The 7,658-nt window shown below is 39.9% G+C and overlaps 1 long non-coding RNA gene across 1 annotated transcript; it reads left to right on the forward strand.

Annotated features, from left to right (window-relative positions):
- The first annotated feature begins 822 nt into the window (after window positions 1–822).
- LOC115801295 (uncharacterized) lies at window positions 823–1,755 on the forward strand. The gene is made up of 3 exons (XR_004021733.1): window positions 823–901; window positions 967–1,032; window positions 1,108–1,755. It is a non-coding gene; the product is annotated as an uncharacterized LOC115801295 (long non-coding RNA).
- The last annotated feature ends 5,903 nt before the right edge of the window (window positions 1,756–7,658 follow it).

A 7,658-nucleotide genomic window follows, 5' to 3' on the forward strand; every position in this document is an offset into this window, starting at 1 on the left:
ATCCAAAGGTATGCTCATGCATTTGTAATGACGTTGCTGTTGTTGTGTTTCCTCCTAAGCCATAATAGGAGTATGTGTTTAATCATCATTGAAAAGGTCAGAAAAAAGGGACCGCTGCAGAATTCAAAAGAATTCTCATGCTTCCAAAAAGGAGGGCAGACCAAGGTGTTGAGCCAATTGTGTTTATTTGGCTTCGTGTCACAGCTAAAGGAAGCAGGCTAATTAAGAAGTTCTACAAAAGTGGGGAATGTTTTCTGACCTTATGTGCAAATGGAACGAATAATGTTTTGTATCCTTTTAAGCAGCGCAGAAAGTGGACAATCAAGGACAAGGTCAAAGTACAAATGAGAGACTACATTTGTTCCCCTTGATAAAAGGTTTGCTCAGTGTTAATGATCCTTAATAGACAAAGCTGTCCGTCTGGGAAAGCAGCCATTATAATATCCTCCACAGAAGCTGCTGACTTCACTTACATAATCCTGGTAGAAAGGACGTAGAGCCCAGCATCAAAGGCATTTTTGCAAAATAAAAGCCGCTCCGCATGCTATCATCTCAGTGGAATGATATGGTAATTGTTACTCTATAACGGTTATAAAATGGATTTAAACAGAAGTCTTTCTAAAAAGAAAATAAGGCCTTAAAGTAATGGTTTGACATTCTGAGAAATGTATTTGCTTTGTGGTGGAGAATTAGAAGATTTGAATGTGGCAGGACTGTCTCTTAATGAGCCTGCCATTCTTAACCACTCAGTGGTGGGAGTGACTGTATATAAACCGCGCCTCTACCTGTCTCCTCCTTACTGTCAGCTGATTGTCATTTCTGGTCCCAGTCTCCAGCAGACTAGCAGAGCTCCATGCTCCTGACACCCGTATAGGCTGCGTTAAGCAGATATCCTGCTATGGTGAGTGTTTCCTGTCTCTCTGCATAGCAAATGTGTTTCTGAAGCTAACGCTGTTGTGGCCATAGGTGAACGTCAGCTGGCTGTTTGTATTGCGTTTCCTCCAGTGGATGCGTGAGCCTGTTTGGGAGTAGGTAGGTGGGTGTTAAATCGTCATCTTAAGCATATTATAGTTGGCTGCCATTTAATTGAATTTCTATTAAATGCAGTGTCCTCTGGCTGCCTTACCTGGGGCGACAACTTTCTCAGCTCCCAGCTGACAGGAGCCGCTGCTGTCCTGTTTCGTCTTGTCCTGTTTTGCCCTGTCCTGTACGGCCTGGTGTCATTCTGTGCCGCCCTGTTTTCGCTGTTCGTCAATGAGAGTTGGGCTTTTGCCGCTGTCTTCATCACCGCGTTCTGGTCCTGGGTCCCGCTGCCGCTTGGGTCGTGGCCACAGTGTGTCCGCTGGCAGACGGTAGCGGTATCAGCTGCGGTGCTCGGCCTTGTGCAGATAGCTTAAGCCATCTCTGAGGCTTAGTTTTGACGTGGTTTCATACCCAGTGTTTTAACAAGTGTGAGGCATTCACTGTTCCATGATTTTGCTCATTTGTTTATTTTTTTGTTTGTCCTGTATTGATTGTTTTTATTTTATTTCAGTTGCTGGAGGCCGTGGGTGGTGGCAGTACTAGTGGCTTGGGTGGTGGTTTCCCCTTACCCCTGGTTTTCGTGTTTGCTGTGGTTTCCTGGGATTGGAGTCTTCACTCAGGGTGTGGTCATCACGTGTCTGGGTGATTTTTAGTTTGCTTTAAAGTCTTTTGTTGTTTTGGGATTCCATCCCCCCCTCTGTGCCCTATAGGCCCCCCAGCTATTGGTAAATGTTGTAGTTTTGTTTCATGGTTTTGCATTTTAATAATTTCTCAAAATAAAATTGTATTTTGAATATTGAACTTCATCTCTTGCCTCCTTAGTGGACGAACTTGTGTGCTTTCAGTTAAATCCTCAAATTCCCTGGGTGAAATTCCCAGGGTGGCGTTGTCTAGCAATTCATTTATTAAATTCTGGTTCTGTTATTATTTATCTCCATACTACATTAACAATTACACCATACACTCGCACCCTCCGCCGCCACATGATGATGGATACCCGCTCTCCTGTCTTCACAGTAAATATGCAGCTGCTTAGCTCAGCTCGATAAAATACTAGTTACAACTTGCCTAGTCCTGTCTCCAGAGATAGCAAAGCTTGCTGCCACATAAATAGACTAGCATATAACTCAGCAAAACATTACCTGAGCTTTCATCTCAATTGTTTCATTAGCTTGAAATGTGAATAAGTGTCATCCCCAAAATGTAAAACTATTCCCTTAAACCAAATATAACTTTAATGTCAAAACCCAAATAAAAGCTGTCGCTTTCTTTTGTAAGTTTTTTTTAAAAGATCTTCGGACCAGCTGCCTCACTAATCTCTGTGGTGTGTTTAAAGGTTGAATCTGACCCCTGATGGAGGTCTCTGCTTTGGTGAGACAGGACATCTGAGGCAGTTTCGGAATTGGCTGTATTTTTATCCATATATACGTAACCTTCCCTTCAAGCTTCTCACCTGCACTCTTGGGCCACACATCAGTGTATGTGTTTGTGTATGTGTAGACCCTCCAAAAGATGCACGCAACCTATTTCACCTTCACACATCCTGGAAACATTCAGCTTCATTGTGATGTCAAAGCTTAAGCTTGTTAATGGTAAATGTATCTACTAGAAATTGTGCTTTCTGTGATTTAATATGTTGCTCTTATAGATAAAAAATATACACGAGGACCGTGGATTATAAACCATGCAGTATATAACACATTCACGATGATCAGAACATGTAAAGCAAAGAAAAATAAATTTGAAAAGGGACAATGTGTCATTTTTATTTTAATGCAGCTCATTTTTTTCTATAGAATCATAAAGAGATATGGAGAGATATGTCCAAATGATGAGCACAGATATTTACTTTCTGCTTGGCCTGATGCAGACCTGCATGTTCCACCACTCTGTAAATCTGCACCACATTTACCCACATTACATGTTCACTGCCCAGACGCAGTGGTCTAACAAACAACTGTAGAAGGAGAAGTGACCCGGAAAGATAAAGGCCGATGTAAATTAAGAGAGAGATACAGAATCTGCAAAAAGCTCATTTCTTTTATGGCAGTGATGGTGTTTTACAGCACTGTTATTTCAGTTTTTTTTTAATAATATGGTGCCAAGTCATTCACAGTTGCATTCAGATTGTAGAAGATTTGATCAGCAGACACACACACACACACACACACACACACAAAATTGTAAATTGTAATTGCACAGTCCATTGTGCATTTTCCCATTCTTCCTAGCTCCATGGATTACTGCCATTTATGAAATCTACTAAACAGGAATAGTGCTAACAACCATCATCTTCCAATGAATTCGTAGCTGCTAATATAAGTTACCGTTCAGCTGGAAACATCACGATACCAGTCTTTTCACATTCTGTATACCATTTCTAATTTATTTGGAAAGTAAACAAAAATATACTGTATATGGTTAAGCTGCATGCAGCCTTGCTCTTTCTGTCCAGCTATAATGAGTCAGTCTGAATTAATTCTTAATAGGTCCTATTTTCCAGTCTTTTGCAACTTCTTTTATGTTATCAAAAGAAACAATAGTTACTGTCCATTCAGTTTCCTCAGTGACTTAAATGTCTGATGACATTTTTTCTCTTCGTCAACTAGTAGACGTTCTACAAACAGGTAAAGGCTGGCTGTTTGTTGTGCGTGCCATATAAAAATCAAACTTGCAGCATTCTTTTCATAAATAAACCATGTGTGTAGCATCCCAATAGATACATTGTGAGGTAACTATAGACTTTTAAGTCTCCATACTGTGATGTTGTGTGTAAAGATTCCTGCAGATGTACACTGAAAATAGATCAAAATTCAGATCTGAAATGCATTGTTGCCAATATTCATTTCATCTTTCAAGAATTGAAGACTAACAATTGATTTTGATTATCTTCTTCTTTCAACTGCTCCCTTTAAGGGTTGCCACAGTGGATCTGCCTCCATTTCCCCATCCCCTAGCATTCTCTTCTGTCGCCCCATCAATCTGCATGTCCTCTCTCACTGCATACATAAACCTTGCCAGTGCTCTTCCTCTTTCCCTCCTGCCTGGCAGCTCCATATTCAACATCCTTTTCCCAATATATCCACTATCCCTCCTCTGCACATGTCCAAACCATCTCAGCCTTACCACTCTTATTTTGTATCCAATCCACTCAACCTGAGCTGCCCCTCTGACAGCTCAGGTCTACTCATTTCTAATCCTGTCTCTCCTGGTCACTCCCAACGAAAACCTCGGCATCTTCAACTCTGCCACCTCCATCTCAGCCTCCTGTTCCCGATAATAAAAATGGCCCACTGGAAGACTGTCAATTAGCATATTCCCAGAGCTTTAAAAGTCATTCACTAAGCATGACTTTCACACTTTTTTTAACTTGTTTGATTTGCAGTGAAATTGCAGATCTGGAGAACACACCACTGAGGTGGGAATGTTCATGCAACAACAACTGGCATCCATTATTGCATATTACATGAAAAAAAAGGATATATATTCAATATGAAACAAAGCTGGCATATCCTGTGCAAAAGAAATTTTAAATGAAAAATTGTATCACTGTAGAAAAATATTACACACTGACATGTTAGGCAGTGAGGATTCTATTTTCAATGTATTGTTTTTAATTAGAAGTAAGACAAACTGCAATTCAATTTAATAATAATGCAGTTGTACTTTATGTGTATGTGCACACATTTTTGAAGGTGCTTGGTAGGTAGGCCCACTCAAATTGACACAGTTGCTTAGTTTCTTTGTGTTCTCTCATACTAAGTTGAGATCAGGCTTCTGTGAGGGTCACACCATCTGTTGCAGGCTTCGTTGTTTGCTTGTGACTGAAGATAGTCTTTAATGTCTCTGGCTGTGTGTTTGGCTTGTTGTCGTGCTGCAGAATGAATTGGGAACCAATTAAATATACCAAGCTAATGGTACTGTTTGATGGATAAGACTCTAAACATCTAAAGTCCCTAAAGCTTTTGATTTTGCTTTTATCTGCAACATATACTGTGCACAGTCCTGTACACTAATGGCTGTGGCGAGAACAGAAGAGATCAAACGTAAGATGAGGCAGGTTTTAAAGAACTTGAGGTAAAGTTTTCTCCCTGTCGTGGAGTCTTATACACACGATTGCTTACACTGGCAGTGAAAATTGCTGTTTTTATCTGTCCATTCTGTATCTGCTGCTACTTCTTTTTTTTTGTGGTTTCTTCATTATGTTGCAAAAACCCGACTCACTAGGCAAATCAAGTAAGAGAGTAAATAAAAAACCCTGCATTTCTACAAAAAGGAAACTTACAGCCAGGATATATACCATGGGGAAGGTTTACAATAGCAAAATCACAATGAATTGTCTAATTTACATGGTTGAGTTTCTTTGAATTTCAGTACTTTATGATATTAAAACCAACATTTAAAACACACTTCTTGCACAGAGTCATAAATAAATGGCGAACTGATACAATTAGCATACATAGAGCCTTTTTGTGTGTTCCAGAGATAATTTTACTATTGCCAAAGAAATACTGAATGTGGGTTTTCAGAGCCTTGTCTATCCTTGTCACAGTGCAAGTTTTATCTTGTGAAAGATGATATGACATGGTATCTAGAGACCGAGTTTCACAGTTTTGATTTATTCATGAAGCACAAGTTAAAGTCCTCAAAGAATTTAATAAATTATGAAGTGTCTTTGTTTTTTTCTCCTCGGAGTGCTCCTAAAAACACAAAATCTGAGGTGGAGATATCCCCAGATAATGAAGTGTTGGATTTGCTCAGCGAGGAAACTCCCCCAGCTCCTGAAGCCTGCCAAGGAGAAACGAATGAGTCGTTAACTAGTCTGGACAGGGTATGCAAGAAAGCACTACCTTTAAACTGCTGTTTTTCATCCCCTGCTATAAATGTGAATTCATTTATGGAACATGCAATTACTGTGCATTTTTTTTTCTATCAAAGCTCACTTGTTACTGCTCCTGCTTGTTTTAAAATGTGTCAGACTCTGACCCCATCTTTGAATACCTCATTAGCTGGAATATTTGGATGCTGTGCTTCTGACAGTGTTCGTCTGTGTGTGTGTGTGTGTGTGAGTGAGTGAGTGAGAATGAAAAGCATCTATTCCAATAATGCTTTCAGATCCCAACCTCAAGTGGATCAGAGGCGTTGCCGCAGACCGTGTTGAACATTTGCTGTGAGCGCTGCCAGCCGCTGAAGAAACCCCCAGTGATCAGTGATCTGATAGTCAACAGCCCTGACCCAAAAGTGGTAAGAGTGTGCATGTGCAGCTCATGTTAAATAGAAAGTGACTGAAGTGAAGTGATTTTTCTCATTTTCACAGTCACCCTTGTGCAGGTGAGAGTTACAATTATTGTGGAAATCAAATAAAAAGGTAATTTAAAACATAAAATATCTAATTCTGATATATGGGTGCCACTTTGTTTGGAAACCTAACTTTGGTGACTCTGCGGCTCAGCAATCAGGCTCAGTTGAGCTTTACAAAGTAAACTAGGTTGGCTAATAGTCTTTCAGCTTTAATTCATCAGCTTTAACAAAAGTAAACAGAATAGCTGTTTAGAAATAGCAGCCAGTTTCACACACGGTCCCTATTTCAGAGGCTCAAAAGGTAATTGGACAGTTGACAAAGTTTCATGGCCAGGTAAGGCCTGTTCCCATGTTATTCTGTGATATATTAAGCAGATCTGGACTTCATTCCAAGTGTTGAACTTGCATTTGGCAGCTTTTCACTGGAGCTCTCCCAGGTTAAGTAGGCTACAACTCCAGTAGCATGGCTGTAGACTTAGTCTTGTTTTTTTAGTTTTACAAAACCACCCGTAAATATCACACAATTCAGGTTCTGAGGCAAGCTACCAAGGCCGAATGACTCAAACTTCAGTGCTCTCAAGATACAACCATGCCCTCTGTCATACTGTGTGATCCAAGCATGTGAACACAAGCGGTATCCCTAGAAGTTAAACTGTTCAAGTTTGCTTTAAGCAACCAGGTTTGAGGTTTGGTTCTTACATAAGGATTTAATCAATTCCAGGTTTTTTTTGTCTTTTTCAATAAATTTGATTTTGATAAGTAAAATCTGAACTCAAGCTACTTCAAGCACCATTTGAAATTAGTCTCAAAAGAAATTTTCAGAGAGCTCATAAAAACATTAATCCATCTAGATAGCTTTTAAAATAAAATATTTCTGCTTAGATTTTAGCAAAAAAAAAACTCTCCTCTGCTTCTCTAACAAACAAGTGATAGTAATAATAAAAATAAAAAGACCATGAATAAATAATGATTGCTTCTGTGAGAAGAAAGCTTGCGAGATCTCAAGAGTTTCCCGGAGGCTGCAGTAGTTATTGCTAAAGAAACGGTGGCTGATGGGGACTCGGCGGCGCAGACAGAGCAAAGGTCAGCATTGCTCACAACTTTGGTGGCTTTCACCATTAAATGTTTTTTATTAACTTTCTATGCTTTTAAGCCTCTGTTGATACATTTCGCACGGCACACCGCAGGTTTACAATCAGAAAATGGTTCAGATCGTCAGACTCCTAAAGCAGGTTACACACACCATCGACTACAGATAGGCTCTCATGCAGATTAAATCTGCCATCCTATTTGTTCACCCGTGTCACGACACCTTTAACTATATTACAAGGCAC

Source organism: Archocentrus centrarchus, chromosome 21 (assembly GCF_007364275.1).
Source record: "Archocentrus centrarchus isolate MPI-CPG fArcCen1 chromosome 21, fArcCen1, whole genome shotgun sequence".
NCBI classification, from domain to species: domain Eukaryota; kingdom Metazoa; phylum Chordata; class Actinopteri; order Cichliformes; family Cichlidae; genus Archocentrus; species Archocentrus centrarchus.